Here is a 17735-nt window from a genome sequence, read left to right as displayed (position 1 = left end):
CTCTTCTGACCACTGTCACTCTGTAGTGAGTGTCTTGACTTGAGGTCAGGTAGAGTGGTTTTGGCTATGCTTTTCTTCTCCAGTGTGATCTAGGTGGCTCCTATTTCTTACATTTCTACAGAGATTGAAAATCAGTTTGTTGATTTCCACAAATAAGCTTATTTGGAATTTTGTTGGGAATATATGAGGAAAATAGACCAGCCTGGAGAAGAATTGAGGAGCTAATGGTCTGCTGTTCTCTCGCCTGTGTTGTGAGGTATCTGTCTAAATGGTGTTTGAACTGTGGTTTCAATGTGCAGGTCTCACAGTTGTTTTGTCTGATTTATTTCATAGTCTTGTTGCTATTACAGATGTACTGTTATTTTTAAATTCCAGTGATTTATTATTTGGTGTAAGCATGCACAGATATATTTGAAAAAAAAAAAGTAAGACAACTTCTTACTGTGTAATAGAGGCCACCTGTGAACTTGTGATAGTCTTGCCTCAGCCTACCAAGTATAGGGTATCAGTGTGCACCACCATGCCCTTTGAATCTTTGTAGTGATTTCGTATTTTGCAATGTTGCTTATATCATGTCTCATATCTCATTAGCATTAGCAGATTCAAAGGCCCTCTGCTTCACTGGTCCATTTTCATTGTGAAGTGAATGATTTGTGGTGCTTTGTACAATGTAAGTGTAGCTCTGCAAATGTTGTGATTAGTATTGATGCAGCTCTTAAAATCCCTTTGGCCATTTACATGCATATTCTTCTTTAAAATGTGTCAGCTGCTCTCATCTTCCTGTGTCCCCTCACTTTATTAATCGAATCTGTTACTATCTGCTTTTAAGTTGTTTACTGAGATCATGCATGTTTAACATAATTATTGGTAAATTTAAGCCCATCGTCTTTCTGGCTGTATGTCTGTACTGCAACTTCATGAATGTCTGTTTGCATCCACTATTGGCTTCCTGGCTGTACCACTTTGTTTTGATGTCAGTGATTGCTTAGGCTTTATACCATGCGTAACTATCACGCCAGTATCCTGCTCCAAGCACTGTTCTTCCACTTCATGGATGGTATCAGACCTTGGTGATAGTGACTTCTATTTCTTCCCTCCGGGTCTTCAGGCTGTCTCATCATGCTTTTGACTCCTATGGTATGCATTCCACAATGTATACTTTGTAGAAGTAGTTCATTTCTAAATAAACTTAAAATATGAAAACTTACCTATTTACCTGAGCACTTGGCATTTCTCGTGGTCTTGGCTTCTTCCTGTGGCCCACTTGTCTCTGTTGCCATTGCCCTCTGCTTGAGGACGCCCCCCAGCACGTCTTAGAGCGCGGGTCTCCTGGGAATGACAAACTCTTTCAGATTTTGTCTCTATGAAAGAAAATTCTTTTGTCTTTGATTTTGAGTTTATTTTTCCTGGATATGGGACTCCTGGCTGGTAGACTTACTTTCCATCTGCTCCTTGCAGATGTTGCTCTCAGCCTTCTCTCTGGCACAGATAAGAAACCTGACTCACTTGCTCCTCTGTATGTAATATTCCTTCTCTGTCCAGCTCTGAAGTTTTCTCTTTATCACTGAGCTTGAGCAACATGATGCCCAGATGTTTGGATTTTTCAATGCTTCTTCTAAAGGTGGGCAGGGGCTGCTTTGATTTGCAGCTTTCACTGGAGGTGGGAAGGCTTACCTGTTCTGCCCTCACACATTTTTACAGTATCCTACCTGGCTGCCTTAAACCACTCTACAGCTATTGATGCTCTGTTGATTTTTCTTTTCTGAATCAGTATCATTTCTAGCAGTTATATAGCATTTCATCTTTCATTTTTCAATTTGGTTCACTGTCTTTTATTTGGACATATAATTGGTTTTTATGTTTTATTATTCTATTATCAATATGGCTGAGAAGAATATCTTGGGGAGAACATGTTTCAGTTTTGCAAAAGCATAAATCACGAGATAATTTGTTTTAAATCCTCTTTATACACTCAAGTGCGATACACTAGCAGTGATAAGATAATGGTGTATGCTACTTTATGAGTGGGTTTGCTAATTTATCCCCCTGGGTAATGTGTGAGCATGTCACCTCACATAACCATTGTTAGTTAGCACTGGGGTTTGATTTTGTGTGGTCTGCATGTTCATATACGCATGGGTACACGTGTGAGCATGGGTGTGTGGAGGCTAGAGGGCAATCTTGGGTGTCTTCCTTGGAAACCTCATCCACCTGGTTTTGAGATAGGGTCTCTCACTGGCCGGGAGCTTGCTGATCAGGATAGACTGGCTAGCTAGTGAGATCCAGGGGTCCTTCTGTCTCCCCTTTCCAGTGCTGGGATGACATGCACATGCCACCTTGGCATCCATGTCGGTTCTGGGATCAAGTCTGGGTCCTCTCTCCCTCTGCATGATACTAGGGTTTGGAAAGGTTAGTTTATTTGAACTGGGGAGATGGCTTGGGGGTAAGAGAACTTGCTGTGTGAAGAGCTGAGTTTGATTCACAGCACCGAGGTAAAAAAAAATCTATGCATATTCACATGTGTGCACACATATATTCAAGTATGGGCACATATATGTATGTGCGAGTGCATGTGGAGGCCAGAGGTTGGCATTGGGTGTCTTCCTCAATCACTCTCTACCTTATTGGTGGATGCAGCGTTCTCACTGAACTTAGAGCTCACCTATTTGGCTAAACAATCTAGCCAGCAAGTCTTGGAGACGTTTTTTGTCTCCACCTCCCTAACACTGGGATCACAGACGTGCATCACCATGCCTGACATTTTATTATAGGCTCTGGGGATCAAACTCAGGTCTTTTGCAGACCCTGTTGTTTTTACTATTTTTGTCCCTTTTTCTTGCTCAGTTTTGTGGTAGTTTGTCTATATCTCTTCTGCATCAGTGATCTTGTTGGCCCTGCACAGGTTGCTTTCACCAGCCCTGCCTAGGTTAAAAGTTCCCTTTCACTGTCTGCTCTTGTCTCTATTGTAATATCATTTTGAATCTTATTGGGAATCTGAGTGATATGTTATGAATCATTTCAACTTTTACTGTCTAAACATAGCTCAGCCAAATTATCCCAAATCCCTACACATACGTCCTTACTCTTTCTGGCATCAGAGTTTCATCCTGGGTCATGAGCTAAGTTGTTTTTTCTGAGTGTCAAAGAATAGACTGACCTTGGCTTGCCTTTGAAGCCATGAGGCACGGGTGGCTGCTCTGTAGTTGGAGACCAGTGCTTTATAGACCACCATGGCCAGCGTTCCTGGCTCTTCTCCTGGAGTCTCTGCTTCCTGCAGCCTCCTGAAGGCCCTTCATGGGCCCGTGAAGGCATGGTGAGCTAGTGAGTCCTTTCCACAGCAGTGTCTGACACTCAGGAGGTTGGAGTGGAGACATGTTGTTTTCATGTATATACGTGTCTTGTACATATGTATTTTTGTGTCTGTGTGTGGATGTGGTATGTGTGTGTGTGTTCACGTGTGTGTGTCTCTACAGGCCAGTGATCAATGTCAGATGTCTTCCTCAATCACTTTTCCACTTTATTTTTCTGAGTCAGTCCCTCATGGAACCAGGTACTTACTTATTCCTCTATAATACCTGGTCAGCAAGTATCAAGACTCCTCCTGCCTCCACCTGGGATTACAGGTGTACCACCAGACTCTGCTTTGATGGGCACGCTGGGGATCTGAACTCAGGTCTTCATGCTTGTGTGGTCAGCGTTTTGTCCACTGATCCATCTCCCTAGCCCTGGAAGCTTCGTTTAAAGTGCCTGCAACCTGCTGCTTCAGGGAGGCTCTGGGCCTCCCTGGATGAACCGGGAAGCACCCCCCTCCCCCTTGCAGCTGCAGGCTCACACACTTCCTCAGTGTGGGGGAGGGGCTTCTCTGTGAGCTTGGGGTTCTACCTCCCCTCCCCGAAGCCCGCATCCCACGCCATGTCGGGACTCTGAAGCCTGACTTTTGGAGGCAGAAGGGTTGGAGGGAAAGAAGAGGAGAACCCATGAGCCACCTGTCCACATACAGCATGGTTTGCTCTCCCTGGCGTAGTGTGTCCTGTTGTGGGAGGAGCTGGGACAGCGAAGGCCTCTTTTTGCTTTCTGACACAGGCAGTGGCTTGTTGCGTGACACCAGTGCCATTCCACGATGTGCCAGAGCATGGTTTGCATGTTTGCAGCAACTGTGACCTGGGCTCTGTGAGGCACCTCCCTGGCCTTCTGACTCTCGCTTTCCACCGGAGGGCGTCTGACCCCCAAACCGTTCTTCTCACTAAAGGCTTCCTGGGCTCTAGGGAGGAAGCACACTTTCCCCCAGCCGAGAAATGATCTTTCCATGTATTTTCTCAGCTATCATTCACATGGATCTTTCAAAACCAGAGTGAGCCCAATGTGACTCACGAGTGTTCTCAGAACTCCCTGGGATCTGATGGGGACTGAATGCCCGGGTGTCAGACAACATCTGCCAAGAGCCAGTCTTTTTCCTCTAGGCCAGTCTGTGTGAACTTCAGTGTCAGTCTGCGTCAGACCTGTCTGTGCTCAGATCTACAGGGACACAGGTATGTTTGGAACTAAAGGGACACCTCTGTGGAAAGTGACAGGTGCCACTCAGGTCAAGAGGGACACAGGTATGCTTGGAACCAAAGGGGCACCTCCATGGAAAGTGACAAGTGTCACTCAGCAAAGTCTGCTGAGAACTTCTGAGACATAGTATCTCCTCCTTTGGGAGTGTGAGAATGAAGGTTTCAGTGTCCCCCATCCACGGCAAAGGGAATATGCAGTATAGTCCATAGTATAATAAGTGACTGAGGGAAGGGGAAAAAGCCACAGCATAGCAGGGTCCCAAAGTGCAGTGACGTGGCTGGTGGCCATGTAAGCTGTTCTCCATGAAATAACAGCAATACTTACTGGGCATTTTCACTCCTTCCAGTGCCCCAAAGATTGGTGCCATCCACCCCATCTTTAAGATCAAGAGCTCAGTGACCCCTAGAGTCACTGCCTGCTGTATGAGGCTGTTGTGATGTGGGGCACCAGCCAGGGCCTGAACCCTGTGGCATAGGAAATCAGTATTGGATACGCAGTACTTTCATTGTTGAAAACCAGCATGCGAAAGCAAGGCAGCATGATCTTCTCTTTGAGCAAACTGAATGAAACTCAATGTGTGCTGGAAAAATTGGTCCAAACTTTGTGAGGACAAAAGCAGAGGCCTTAGGGCAAGGGCTTTTCTTGTCACCAAAGTGACCTCATTTCTTCCTCAGAATGAATCCTCCTCCATTCCTTTCTGGATGTAATGTGCTACCACTGCCCCTTTAATTTCACCTGTTTTCCTCTGAAAAAGGGTCTCAGGTATTCATTCACAAACTCTGCATTTAAATCTAAGCCCAACACTGAGGACCCAGGCCAGCAGCTCTGTCTGTGTTTAGGGTCCCAGGCAGAGGGAGAAGCCAGGACCGGTGGCACCTTCAAGACTTGGCCTCACACTTCACAGTGGCTCTCTGGCATCAACCCATCTTAGACTCAGCCCCAGTACATGGTGAGGACTGGAAGAATATCTCACTGGGGAGAGCTTGCTGCGGAGCTTCAGGTCCCCAGCACCTTGGCCTGCTCTTCAGCTCTGTGTGCATACATGGCCTCTCCCTGGGGAGCTCGTGTGGGACCCCCTGCAGGAGAGTCAAGAGCACCAGCTCCTGAGGCTGCAAGACACATCATAGGAAAACATGAGCTCTGAGAAGCCCTTCATCAAGGCTGTGCTATTGCTAAGTGATTGCTACTACTGGGGTCAAATGAGATTTCACTTAAATTAATTAAAACTACAGGATCAAGATGAGATGTGATGAAATGATTATTTTCTCACCTTTACAGTTCTCTACAGACTTGGAGAGACTCCAGTTAGAATGTCAGGGAGGGGAGGGTTTCTTGTCCGCTAAAATGAAGCCTGCATAGAACTGGACAGAACATCTGCTAAATTGTGATTAGCCAAATTCCCCAAATTTCATTTGGACTGCTGCTAAATGGACACATTTGCCAAACAGTGACCAAGACAGATGCTTCAATTACATGATCATATTTACCAAGATCGTTAACACAAAGTCAGAATGTCATTAGATGGAATGAAAGCTAAGTGACACGTGGTCCCATTTTCCACCCTAGTGAGTGGCCTGCATACAATATTTACATTGAGAATCACATTTTTATCAAAATGTCCCCCCAAGAAATCCTGAAAATCTGACCATCTATGTGAAATGTATGAATAGAAATGGTAACAAACACCCTAACATTAAACTTCCAGGCTCCACATACAAGTCCATGCAATGGGCATACTTTGAGCCTGGTAGCTTGGGTCAGTGACACATGATGAGAATCAAATTTTCACTCAAAACTAAGCATGTGGTATGGCCAGTGTGACTGCCAATGTGGGTATTTTCCTCCTCCGTGTCACCTTGAGAGGGATTCCGGTAGCTTTGTTAGGCAGTTGGGGTTACTGGGGGGCAGGAACATGTTTGGAACTATCCTTGTGGTCTCCACTTTGCTAGAGATCAAAGGATGACCTGCCTTCTTGTCTCTTGCCTCAAGGATACCTGTTTTCCCACAACCAACCTGGGCCCTTCTTGGGAGGGAAGTCTCTCCTAGAATTTAAATCTAATCCCAACATTGTGGTTAGTCAAGCTTAGACTCCAGAATCTGGTGTCATGGCTGGCTTCTTCCTAAGCCAGCTTCTAGCCCAAGCCCAGACCAATCAGCTGTCGCTCTGGCTCACCTGACCCAGAAGGGGAAATCCACCACTATAATGTTATACACACATTTTACCAGGGGAAAGCAATCTCTCTCTGGGCTGCCTGACCACTCATGAACCTCCAGCTTCTGGTGAGATTCTCCTTGCCAAGATGAGGGGAGACCCCCTAACTCCTATTTCCCACATGGGCTCTTTATGGCAGCTCTTTTCACCTTTTTTTCTGTCCTCTCTATACTTTGTCCAGGCCCACATGGGGGCTTTCAAGCTATGTGACTGTATTCATTTTCCTAGCCTTGGTTTTGTACTTCCCTCCATAAATATAATGATTTAATAATTATCCTTCTCAGTCTTATTTTTAAAAATATTTTATTTATTTGTTTATTGAGGAGGGAGAGAAAGATAGAGAAGGAGAGTGAGAGAGAGAGAGAGAGAGAGAGAGAGAGAGAGAGAGAGAGAGAGAGAGAGAGAGAGGAGGATGGGCACATATCAGGGCATCCAGCCACTGCAAATGAACTCTAGACACATGTGCCACCTTAGGCATCTGGCCTATGTATGTAATGGGGAATTGAACCTGGGTCCTTAGGTTTTGCAGGCAAGTGCCTTAACCATTAAGCCATCTCTCCAGCCTTTAGTCTTACTTTATTCAATTGTTTGGTTAAATGTAGATATGGGTTTGAGGTTCAAAAACTTTCCTGAACCCCTAATACCTTGTTTCTTACTTAGGAGATTCCTTCTCTTTGGAACTAAGTTCATGTTTCTGTCTTGATGGGGCCAGAAATCCAAGAACTCCATGTCACAGTATTGCTGTCTGAGAGGTCACAGCAATGTGGTGACAGGCGCAGTTATGACAGCCCTGAGCGCTGATGACAGGGCACTTGTAGCACCAGAGCATTGTTCCACACTAGGGAAGGAAGGGTCCTCTCTGAAGGAAGAACCCTGCAGGTAAAGGGAGCCAGGTGGAGAGAGGTGGCTGGGGAGGAGCAGGAAGGCTTCCTGGAAGAGGCGCCTACTGAGGAAGGCCTTTGGGAGCTTCTCATTCTGAAGGTGTCAGGAATTAGAGGTCTGGGGTTGTGGCTTCTGCTTTTCCCCAGGAGATCAGAATTAGATTCTGGCACAAGTTTGCAGTCTTTGAAAAAAAATCATTTACTCTAAAATAATTTCAAGGGATATATATATATAGTCTTTTCAGAAATTAAAATAAAAATTCCAATTTTGAGTTCAGTTGGCTGAATAAACCTGTGCTAATTTCTGGTACAATCTCTGCAGTGCTTTAATTACTACTGTGCTGTGTGTGTGCTGTACTTTGTGTGCTGTGTGTGTGTGTGTGCACTGTGTGTGTGCTCTCTGTGTGTGTGCTGTGTGTGTGTGCTGTGTGTGCATGTGTGTGGTGTCTGTGTGTGTGGTGTGTGCTGTGTGTGTGTGAGTGTGTTATGTGTGTGTGTGCTGTGTGTGAGTGTGCTGTGTGTGTGTGCTGTGTGTGAGTGTGCTGTGTGTGCTGTGTGTGAGTGTGCTATGTGGGTGTGTGCTGTGTGTGTGTGTGCTGTGAGTGTGCTATGTGTGTGTGCTGTGTGTGTGTGCTGTGTGTGAGTGTGCTGTGTGTGTGTGTGCTATGTGGGTGTGTGCTGTGTGTGTGCTATGTGTGTGTGTGCTATGTGTGTGTGTGCTGTGTGTGCTGCATGCTGTGTGTGTGTGTGCTATGTGTGTGTGTGCTGTGTGTGAGTGTGCTGTGAGTGTGCTGTGTGAGTGTGCTGTGTGTGTGTGCTGTGTGTGCTGTGTGTGAGTGTGCTGGGAGTGTGCTGTGAGTGTGCTGTGTGAGTGTGCTGTGTGTGTGTGCTGTGTGTGTGCTGTGTGTGAGTGCTGTGAGTGTGCTGTGTGTGAGTGCTGTGAGTGTGCTGTGAGTGTGTGCTGTGTGTGTGTGCTGTGTGTGAGTGTGCTGTGTGTGTGTGCTGTGTGTGTGCTGTGTGTGTGCTGTGTGTGTGTGTGCTGTGTGTGTGCTGTGTGTGAGTGTGCTGTGTGTGTGTGCTGTGTGTGTGCTGTGTGTGAGTGTGCTGTGTGTGTGCTGTGTGTGAGTGTGCTGTGTGTGTGTGCTGTGTGTGAGTGTGCTATGTGTGCTGTGTGTGTGCTATGTGTGTGTGTGCTATGTGTGTGTGTGCTGTGTGTGTGCTGTGTGTGTGTGCTGTGTGTGTGTGCTGTGTGTGTGCTGTGTGTGTGCTGTGTGTGTGTGCTGTGTGTGTGCTGTGTGTGAGTGTGCTGTGTGTGTGTGCTGTGTGTGAGTGTGCTATGTGTGCTGTGTGTGTGCTATGTGTGTGTGTGCTGTGTGTGTGCACTGTGTGTGTGCTGTGTGTGTTGTCTGTGTGCTGTGTGTGTGTGCTCTGTGTGTTGTGTGTGTGCTGTGTATGTGTGTGTATGTGGTGTGTGTGCTGTGTGTGTTGTGTGTGTGCTGTGTGTGTGCACGTGTGTGTGTGTTGTATGTGTTTGTGTGTGTGCTGTGTGTGTAATGTGTGTGTGGTTTTTGTTTTGTGTGTGTGTGTATGCTGTCTGTGCTGGGCTGGGCTGGGTGGACTAGAGCCACAGCCTTAATAAGATGGAGTCCCAGGCTGCACTCAGCAGTGATTAGATGGAGAGCAATCACCCAGGCTACTTTGGTGTTGGCCAAATATTTTGAATATGTATTAAGCAGAAATAATCAACTTTGTCTTAATTGCCTCTGCCTAAGTTAGCAGGTGATTAGTATTATGAATGTAAAATTTTGCTCTGTGGTAGATGACGAGGAGTGTTGAGGGATTCTGAGCCAGGTAGGAAGGAGCCCAGACTAGTCACATGGTGTGGTTGGAGGTTTTGTCTAGACGGCGGTGCTGCTCAGCACCCTGCTCTGTCTTTCTCTTTACTGCATCTCTGATCTCAGAAGGGTCCTTGCTGTCTGTGCTGGGGTTTGGGCATCATCTCCTTCTTTCCATTTCTCTTCTGTAGCCAAAATTTGTTTTTCAATTCATTCCTTCCCCTCAGCCCTACCAAACACCATAACTAACTTGTCCAAAATTCCCATTCAAACTATTCCTTTAATGACTCCTTCAACAATTAAATGCCAGTTCCGAGCTTCACTCAGGAAGATCCCCTGCTCCATTCATTTGTTGTATCAGGAGAAGGTCTTATTTTGTTATCTTTAGAAAGACTGGGTAGGGAGTTCTGAGCCCACCATGTGGATGAGAGCATAATGTGGTTATGAAAGATTTGTTTGAACACAAAAGCATGTGGGCACACATGCTCAGCTTAAAACACACATATGCGCATATGTGTGGAAGTGGGATTTGTTTCTGCCTGCTGGAAGAGTCTGTAGTGGGCCATACACATCCCTGTCATGCCATCAGAGTTCTCACCATGGTCCTGGGTTCTCTTGCAGGATTCCACATTTCCCTGTGCTTCCCCAGGTTCTGAGTAGAAGAGCTTCCTGAAGCACATTTCACATCAGTATTTTCTAGTTTATGTAGTTGTTTGGATTTCAGATTTAAAGGCAGAAAAATGCATCAGTTACATATTTGTACATTTGGATTCTGGTGGGTAACTTTCCATCAGGATAGAACACCTGTGAAAAACTAAATTCTCCTGTTTTCATTTTCTATGGTCTAGATCAAAGTTGATGTGTTGAAATTCTCATCTGTAGCATGTTAGGAGGTATGGCCTCTTGGTGATGATTGGGTCCCTGTGACAGAGCCAGCATGGGTGAGATTGGTCCCCTGGTAAACTGGGCTGTTTGGCTCATGTGTTGAACACTTGTTCTCCCAGGTGCTGGATGAACTTGTGGGCAGTGAATGAATCACGGATGTTCTAGCCTCATCAGTGGATAAATCCATTGTCCAATAATGGGAAGGAGTGCAAAGTGGAAGGTGGGGGCTTTTCCTGAGAAGACATGTTTTATCCCCTCTCCCCTCTCCTTTCTGTCTCTTCTTTCTCTCTGAAACATACTCCTTCTTCTGAGCCACTTCTCTCACCTCAAACCAAAAGCAATGGAGCCAACTAGTCATGGATGGACACGTCTAAAACTGAGCTACAGTGAATGCTCCTTGCTTTAAGTTGTTTTCATTTTTGTTGTTGTGTGTGATGCTTGTGCATATGTTTTCATGTATGGGGGCGTATATGAACATGTGTAAATCTGTGTACATAGGCCTCAGGGTAATGTTGGGTGTGTCCTCAATTGATCTCCAACTTATTTACCATGGCAAGGTCTCTTACTTGACTCAAATTTCACCAGTTCAGCAAGCCTAGTTTTCCAGCTTGCCCTGGGAATCCCTTTCTCTGCCTCCCAAGTGCTGGGATCACAGATGGGATCCATACTTGCCCAGCATTTACATGGGCTCTAGGCATCTGAAGTGAACTCTGGTGTTGCAGTTACTTTCTCATTTCTGGGACAAATACCCAACCAGAAGCAATTTATGGAAAGAAAGGGATTATTTCAGGCCAACACACCAACCCATTACATCAAATAAAAGTGTGACTATAAAGAGAGTGAGGGGGATATAGGGGAAGGGAAGGAAGGAGCATGATATATTGTCTATAATTATAGAAGTTGTCAATAAAAAAAAAATTTAGGGCTGGAGAGATGGCTTAGTGGTTAAGCGCTTGCCTGTGAAGCCTAAGAACCCTGGTTTGAGGCTCGGTTCCCCAGGTCCCACATTAGCCAGAAGCACAAGGGGGCGCACGCATCTGGAGTTCGTTTGCAGAGGCTGGAAGCCCTGGCACGCCCATTTTCTCTCTCTCCCTCTATCTGTCTTTCTCTCTGTGTCTGTCGCTCTCAAATAAATAAATAAATAAATAATCCATTAAAAAAATTAAAAAAAAAAAAACCCAAATCTAAAAGAAAACTCAGGCAGCTATGGAAGGTGGTGGTATGTTAACCAGCTTGATAGTACTAACCATGCCACTGTTTACTGGAGTGTAGGTCAGCTTTTATCCCTGTGAAATAACTACCCATGATGAAGAACCTAATCAAGGAAGGATTTTGGCTCGTGTTTTCTGAAGTTTCTGTCCCTGAGTATAGGCAGACAATGAAGGTGAAAGATGTAGAATTGCAGATCTGCCTACCTCACCGAGTGCAGGAAGCGAATGGAGGGAGAGTGTGGGGATGAGGGCCTATGTCCCCATTGAGGGCATGCCCCATGATTCACTTCCTCTCAATAAACCTCACCGTGTAAGTTCCACCATTTCCCAGTAGTACTGAGACCTGGGACCAATCTTTCATCTTATGAGCTCTGAGGAATGTTTAATACACAGACCATAATGACCTGCACATCTAAGCACCATGCTCACCTCAACTACAGACAACAGCAGCATGTTAGAAAAAGAAATCTGCAGCCAAATGCTGTACTGAGCTATATCCCATGCAAAAGAAATCTCAGATGCAAATTCAGATACTCAGCCACAGTCATTCTGTCTTCATAACATCTTGTCATTGGGCATGTTGTCACTGGCCTGCCACACTAAAGTTGACCTTCTGGAAGGTGGGATTTGACTGGTTTTCTCTGTTCTGATTCTGGGGGCTTCTGTACTTCCTGGATACAGCAGTCTCTCCATCATATTTTTGGTGTGAGAATGTGTCATCATTTCTGTTATGCCATCTTCTCTACACTAACTGTTCCCAGAACATGGGAAGAAAAAGCTGTCTTATAGCTGCTGAGAGTGGACCTCAGTCTGTGTTCCATTGACCTTTGAAGGGTCAGTAGGAAGCCAGGAAATGAAGGGAAGAAGGACATTCGGTCCTTATCTTGTGCTGTCTGATAAGTCAACCCATTACACTTTCCAGTTCCCATGTTTGTATGAAGATCAGAGTTGACCTACACCAGGTTTGAAGGCTCACGTACTCTTGTCGTAAGTTCCGTGTTGTTGGGATGAACATGCAATTAGACACAGTTTATGGAAAGAAGGGATTTATCTCAGCTGACAGACCCAGGAGAAGCTCCATTGATAGTAGAAGCTGCTTGCCCCATGCATCCGTGCAGAGAGAAACAGCTGCAGCAAGCAAACATCCACACCAGCCACATGCTGCCAGAGCTCAAACTGCTCTTTCCACAGCTTTGGGCTGGAATTCATATCTGCCCTTGCCACACCTCAGGCTGTCCCCAAGATCTAGTACAGGGGTACCTCCTGTAGGAGACTGCTGGAGACTGAAACAGGAAACTTAATCTTATCTGAGGCTGTGGGGAACATACAGTCCCATTCAAACCACCACATTCTTCCCCATGTACATCTCACAATGCAAATTGTATTCAGTTCAACTTTAAAGGTCCCATAATCTTTACCAACTTTAAGACCTTTCCATAGTCCCAAGTGTCATTTGAGATTTAAGGCTGTCTTTTAAGTATTAGTCCTATAAAATCAAAACAAGTTATGAAGTTCCAACATATAATGGCACAGCATAAACATTTCCATTGCTATAAGGAATAACCAGGAGAGACTGGACCAATGCAAAAATCAATAAATACCAGGTAAACATCAAGCATTTGTAGTTCAAGAATGGCATCCATAGCCAGTGATGATAGTCTCTGGATTTCTGATTCCAACCCACTGGCTCGGCAGAGTAGCCAGGGGAAAACTTTCATCTTCATCCAGAGCCATTTCATAGTTCTGGCACCTCCAAAACACCTTTGGGTCTTCATTGCAAATTGTGACCTATCCTCATACAATGATCTTTTTGGCTCTCCAACACAGGGTTTATTTCAACCCTGTTTCCCATTCTGCCTATCAGCAGTGGCTTCTGAAACTTCATACACTGGTCTCCCTGGCCTCTGACACAGACATATCACACTATTTTGCATGCCACATCTTAGCAATGACTCCTGAAATCATGTCCACTTCATGGTCCACTTTCATACTTCCAAAATCAGTAGCAGGTGTGAAAAATTGCACTGCCAATTTGCTAATCCAGGGAGGAAATAAATAATTGACTTAGAGCCTTCAAAATTCTTCTTTTCAGTCATCTTCTTTATCCCAGGCATCTTTGTCATTGTTTCAATGTATGGAAGGTGGTCCACGCTTAATGGTGTTAATGTGTTCCCAATAGCAGCTTTAGCAACTTAAAACCAGTCTCTATGCCTATAACTTTGAACTTGCTTGAATGTTTCCAACTTTAAATCATACATCTCTCAGTTCTTACCTTATGCCAAGTACGCCAGTCCATTACTTTTAAATCCAGCCTTGCTTGACTTCTTAGGGCTTGGGCAGAAGAACACAGCCAGCTCTTATGCCTGTAGCACAGTTGCCACAAAGTTCTCTGGCTATCTTTGCATCCCCTTTGAAAGTTCATAAACCAACACAATTCTCTCTGCATTTATCATTTAAACTTTCACAATAATAGCCTATAAAACTTGGCTTACCACTCTGCAAGTCTTCTGCAATCCCAAGTACCAAGTACTGCCACATTCTTCCAACAAACAAATTTCAAAAGATCAAAGTCCACATGGTCAGATTCAACACCCCAGATCTCTGATAACAACATACCTTAGGGCTTACCCCAGGATCCATAGCCAGTGACACCCTCTCTAGCAAACTGATGGAGACTTAAGCAGGGAGCTTAACCTTAATCAAAAATTCCTGGGCTGGAGAGATGGCTTAGCAGTTAAGCGCTTGCCTGTGAAGCCTAAGGACCCCGGTTTGAGGCTCAGTTCCCCAGGTCCCACGTTAGCCAGATGCACAAGGGGGCACATGCGTCTGGAGTTCGTTTGCAGTGACTGGAAGCCCTGGTGCGCCCATTCTATCCCTCTCCCTCTATCTGTCTTTCTCCCTGTGTCTGTCGCTCTCAAATAAATAAAAAAAAAAAAAAGAACAAAAATTCCTGAGGCTGTGGGGGGACTCCATATTATGATTGTATTCCTATGAGATTCTATCTCTTCTCAGGCAGTTTCATTTTCTTTACCTACCCTTCTTCTCCATTTCCCTCCTTCTCTGAGGACGGCCCTTCCAAGACCTGAAGTGGGTACTGAGAGGGAGAACAGTTAGGGTAACTGGGCTCCTGACGGTAAAAAAGGCAGAGAAGTCTGAACTTACTAGAATCAAAGAAGACATAACTTCTTATCTCGTGCCTTGTTTCCTAGACCTTAACAGACAGGACCGCTCCTGGGAAGGCAGCTTTTCATAGGATTTAAAGACTACGGTTGATCAAGTTAAGCCCCCAGAAATTGGTGTCAGGGCTAGCTTGTTCCTGAAACATCCCCTAGCCCTAACCAACCAGTTGTCCCTATGGTTCACCTGAGCCAGAAGACAGCCAACCACTATAAGCTTATAAATACCTTTGCAAGGGGAGGGCATGCTCTCAGAGCTACCTGACCACTTAGGAACTTTCAGCTGTTGGTGAGTTTTCCCTTGGTTGGGCTTGGCCCAGGCCCAGCGGGGCTGAGCCAAGAGGAGGACACCCAGCCCTCACTCACCACATGGGCTCTTCATACTCTCTAGCTTCCTGCATGGCAGGAGCTCTTTGAACTTTCTTTTCTCTCTTTTCAGTTTTCTCATGCTCCCCATGTGTGACATCTCGCCATATGTGTGCCTTTTCATGGCTCTGCATTTTCCTAAATAAGTATATTAATTTAATAATCATACTTCCTAGTCTTGTTTATTCAATTGTTTGATTAAAATTAGAAAAGAACCTAGGATCTGGGGTTCAAGGACTTTCCCAGACCCTAAGCATTCTGTTACAGCACCCTTCCTGAAGTGACCATCTGTGCAGGGTCCTTTATAGAAAGTGTTTGTCACCTAGAAGTGCATTGATTAGCCATTTCTCATCAATTCTTGGGTGCTCTTGAGGAAGAAGGGACATACAAAATGTTGAGTTAACACACAAAATGCACCCTATCAGGTAATCAAGGGGCAGGGGTGCTGTTTTCCATTGTGGGCAGGGTAGAAGTGAATCTTCCCACTCCCGTGAGGCCTGGAGGGCTGCAAGGAGAGGCCGATGGTCCAGATAAGCAGGCTGGGGTTCCCTGGCTCCAGAGCACTCCATTGTCTCCGGCTGTGTTGTCATCAAAGTGTCAAGCTCCAGAATGCTCCCCATGGGCTGAGTGGTTCTGAGAGCTCAGAATTTATGTTCCTAGGTATGGTGGTAAAGTTATGGCTGGGGGCTTGGGGGGGTTGTGGTACTAGGCTCAAAAAGTCATAGACAGGTGATATCGCTATAGTTTTTATCTGAACTTTCAAATGTTGAAGAAGAAAACATGTTCCTTTCAGTTAAAAAAAAAAAAACAAGGGCTGGAGAGATGGCTTAGTGGTTAAGGCAATTGCCTGCAAAGCCAAAGAACCCAGGTTTGATTCCCCAGGACCCATGTAAGCCAGATGCACAAGGGGACGCACACATCTGGAATTCATTTGCACTGGCTAGAGGCCCTGGTGTGCCCATTTTTTTTTTCTCTCTCTACCTGCCTATTTCTGTATCTCTCTCAAATAAATAACATATTTAAAAAAAAACAAATAAAAACTCATCCATATTACACCAGCCGAGTGGGGTGCCAGTGCTCAGTTCTGCCCATGCCAGGGCTCCAGGCTCAGCTCTGCACTCAGTTCTGCCCATGCAAGGGCTCCAAGCTCAGCTCTGCACTCAGTTCTGCCCATGCCAGGGCTCCAGACTCAGCTCTGCACTCAGTTCTGCCCATGCCAGGGCTTCAGGCTCAGCTCTGCACTCAGTTCTGCCCATGCCAGGGCTTCAGGCTCAGCTCTGCGCCCAGTTCTGCCCATGCCAGGGCTCCAAGCTCAGCTCTGCACTTAGTGGCCATCTGATTAGGAGTCCTGGTGGCCAGGGTATCTTCTTTCTCTCTCTACTTATGGGCAGGGTTTGCTGTGGATTAATCCTCAAGTTACACGCTTGGTATGCAAATATAATTCTTTACCTGTCATCTTTCATTTGCCAGTGTAGCAAGCCTTTATTTATTTCTACTATAAAACCTAACCCCTGAAACTCCAAGTTCTTAATATTTGAGATTTCAATTATCCACCCCAATCCCATCTCTGTCAGCATTTCCATTGCATGCAGGCAGAGAAGGCTTTTGAAGTGAGCAGAGCCACAGGACTCTCCTGTGAGGCGGGGCCTGAGCTTGGCTGGGGAAAAGCATTTCTGCAAGGAAGTCTGAGGAAGGCCTTCTGGAATGTGAAGGCCCTTGGAGGATTCCTACCTGATTCCCAGAAAGGGCTCAGCTGTGACACTGGGAGAGCAGGAGGGAGGGGCTTCAAACCAGGCTACTGGAGGTCTCGGGAAGTGAGGCCCAATCCCCAGGGATGGGAAGAGCACCCGGCTTGCCGGTTGTTATGGGTCCCCATTCTCTCAGTAGCTGTCAGTGAGAGAATGAGTGCGGAAGAAGAAGAGGAGGAAGAGAGTACCAAGGCAAAGTGAAGATTTTCGTGTATAGATGGTTGACACAGACCACAGGATGCTAGCCCACCAAGGCCTGCTGGCAGTCTGTTGCACCTCCACTCACTCTAGGCTCCAGAGCTGCCTGGACTGTCCTGTCTCCTTGAGGGCGAGAGCCCCCGTCTTGGCTCTTAGGAGCTCAGCTATAGGACTCCTGACCATCACCAAAGCTCCACTGAGTCAGTGGTTCCAGGTACTTTTCCTCTTTGGGAATGAAGCCCACAGAAAAGAAGGAGAAACCTCACACAGAGAAAGCTAGTTTAGAGGGGAAAAGCTTATTGTAGATGGGAAGCAGACTTACTTTATTGCACAGAAAAGGCAGAGTGAAAAGCTCTCATATGGGGAGAATCCAGACACGAGGGTATGCAAGGACAGGTCGTCCATTGAAAAGTCTAAAGCTCTATCCAGCAGAGAGGGGTCTGGGAAGTGGGCTGCCAGTGAGTTTCTTTGTCTTGAGTTTATCAGGTTTTCTGGATAGAGGAATAAGCTCGCAGTTCAGACACCTGGACTGAGATGAAATTCTGACCTGTCAACAATCTCCATGGGGTGTCCATGTGTCTCTTTTCCAGTCAGAAAACCTGTTACTTTCCTCTTTGTCTCGGTGACAGGCCAGGGGAGGTTCAAGGCCCAACTACAAGCTTTCCAGGG

Source organism: Jaculus jaculus, chromosome 1 (assembly GCF_020740685.1).
Source record: "Jaculus jaculus isolate mJacJac1 chromosome 1, mJacJac1.mat.Y.cur, whole genome shotgun sequence".
Classification (NCBI taxonomy): Eukaryota; Metazoa; Chordata; class Mammalia; order Rodentia; family Dipodidae; genus Jaculus; species Jaculus jaculus.
Note: the sequence above shows the minus strand (reverse complement) of the source record.